This window comes from Pteropus alecto, unplaced genomic scaffold (genome assembly GCF_000325575.1).
Source record: "Pteropus alecto unplaced genomic scaffold, ASM32557v1 scaffold220, whole genome shotgun sequence".
In the NCBI taxonomy this organism is placed as follows: Eukaryota; Metazoa; Chordata; class Mammalia; order Chiroptera; family Pteropodidae; genus Pteropus; species Pteropus alecto.
In genome coordinates, this window is record NW_006430043.1 from 2,128,889 (window position 1) to 2,131,355 (window position 2,467).

The following is a 2,467-nucleotide window of genomic DNA, read 5'->3' on the forward strand; positions in this document are numbered from 1 at the left end:
GCCCCTCTGCCACCCAACCTTAGAACTGTCTGCCCTCTGTTACTATCCCTAGGGATCAGGATGCCTAGACAAAAGAAGCCTTTCTAATATATACCTCGAATCCCTCCCAGGACCACGTCTAGGAGGCAGGTGTCCCGTGCCACTCACCTTGCTGCGGTACCAGGACTCAGCCTCAGCACGGCTGCGGCTGGCGATGTCATCGTACTGAGCCTTGATCTCAGCAATGATGCAGTCCATGTTCAGGTCCCGGCTGTTGTCCATCTTGACGACGACCGAGGTGTCTGAGATGTGAGAATGGAGGACACGGATCTCCTGCAGATCAAGGGTGGTTGGTAGGTGGAAGGATCTAATTTATGCCACAGCCTCATCCACCATAACATATACCCGATTTTCTCAGCCCTTCCTGGTCTCCACCCTCACGGACCGCAGCCCCCTGCCCAAATCTCTGTCTATCTCCAGTCCCTGGCCAAAGCCCTCTTTTCCAGGCCAGCTGTCGGTTTTATGCCTGGACCCTGACCCTCACCTCCTCATACAGTCGCCGTAGGAAGTCGATCTCCTGGGTCAGGGCCTCCACGTTGGCCTCCAAGTCCGACTTGCGGAGGTAGGCGCAGTCTACATCCTGGAAAGGTGAGAGTCTTTGAGCTCAGAGGACCCCTGGTGGCTGTCAGCCCAAACTCTCCTCTCTTCTCACCCATTCGTGGAGGCCACAGGGAAAGGACACCAGTGTCCTAGTCCCATTCCATCCCATACCTTCTGACCATCGCGGGATAGGCCTCACAACCTCCTCGCCTTCTGAGAACAAGCCCCTTTGAGCCTTGGAGAAGGGCCACCAGCTTTTCCCTCCTCCCACCTGAGATGGCTTACCCTCCCATTTCTCATTTTATCCTCCCCTATTCCAGGAAGCCTGCCCAGACTGACACCTGCTCAGCCACCTTGACCCCTCCCTGTCCCCCAGCACTACCCAAGACTCTACCTGCCTACTTCTGGTTCTGCTCCATTCTCCCCCATGCCTTGGGTCTCTGCCCCTCCTTTTGGTCAGACATCCCATAGTGCTAGACAGGACAGTGTCCCTTGGCATAGACTAAAGCTGCCAAGCCTCCGTGGGACCCAAGCCACAGGCCACAACCTCTGAAGTATAAAGCAGGACATCCAGAGGTCAACCCCGCCATCTCCCTGCCCCAGGGCAGGGTGTTAGTGGACAATCCAAGGTTATTGTCCTTTGTCAAAGCCCTAGAGGCACCTTTCCTGACCTGACCTCTGGGAAGTCCCCACCCTGATATGGCAAGGTCCTGCACCCCACGCTGAGGTTGACACCCTCTGGGTCTCTCTAAGAAGAGTCTGTCTGTCATTCTGAGATTCCTGATGTCTGTGCTCCCCGATCCCATGTTACTCACCTTCTTCAGAGCCACAAACTCATTCTCGGCTGTTGCTCTCAGAGAAACTTCCTCCTCATACCTGAGGCAGAAGAGGACAGAGATGGAGGTCACAGGAGGGCAGATCTCCCCAGAAGCCCCTCCACTTCATACCAGTGAAGTGGGCAATATTAGGAACCTCCCAACACAGCCAGACCCCTGGCAGCCCTGTTCGGACCTTTTGGTCGGATTTGAAATAAGTCTGTGATGTTCTCTCCATTTCGAATTGCGGGGTTCAGGGAGCTGACCTTCTGGGACCTCACAGCCCTGTGTCCCAAAGTTACTCTGACATCACCTCAAGAGGCAAATAAGGTCTCGGCACCCAGCTAGGAGTGCACGGCATCCCTCTGGGGCACTACAGCCCAGCATCCCCTCACCCGGGTGTCCATCCTGGCTCAGCTGTGGGGACCTGTGAGTTTCAGAGGCCATCAGCACTCAGCACCCTAGGCAGCAGGTCACCCAGAGCCCCAGGACCTGTCAGCCCTGAGCGACACCTGGACTCATATCTCATCTATGTGCTATAGGTGGGAGCCTGAGGGGTCAGCAGGAGAAGGCCTGGAAAACAGCAGAAGCCTCCTCCCCACAGAGCACGGGAGACAGCTGCTGGGTGATCAGACTCCGAGAAGAGAAGGCTGAAGTAAGAGAGGTATCTCTTGGGAGCATCACGGCCCTACCCTTAGGCGGGCATCTGGGCAACAATTGCACAGGTGAAAAGATCGTGCTGCTACACACTGCCAACCTGGCCTGCAGGGCTGCTCCCTTCACTTGGAAGTTCTTCTCATGTCTAATCCAATGGCCTTTAACTTAAGTCATTTCCTGTGCCCGTCGTCACTCCTGGCTACACTCACTTCTTCTTGTAGCCCTCCATCACCTCCTGCACGTGGTTGAGCTCTGAGGCCAGCCTCCCGCTGTCGGCCTCCGCGCACTCGGCCTCCCGCCTCAGCGTCTCGATGTAGCCCTCGAACAGGGGCTCCAGGTTGCTCTCACAGCACTTGCGGTTCTGGTAGAACTGCCACTTGGTCTCCAGCAGCTTGTTCTGCTGCTCCAGGAAGCGC

At 56.3% G+C, this 2,467-nt stretch overlaps 1 protein-coding gene and 1 long non-coding RNA gene across 2 annotated transcripts in view; one reads left to right on the plus strand and one right to left on the minus strand.

The window, feature by feature from the left end:
• Positions 1-2,467, minus strand: part of LOC102891571 (keratin, type II cuticular Hb6) — a 42,856-nt gene that overhangs the window by 39,184 nt on the left and 1,205 nt on the right. The window lies entirely within an intron of this gene.
• LOC112478166 lies at positions 130-2,231 on the plus strand. Its single transcript, XR_003045736.1, has 3 exons — positions 130-332; positions 486-627; positions 1,937-2,231. It is a non-coding gene; the product is annotated as an uncharacterized LOC112478166 (long non-coding RNA).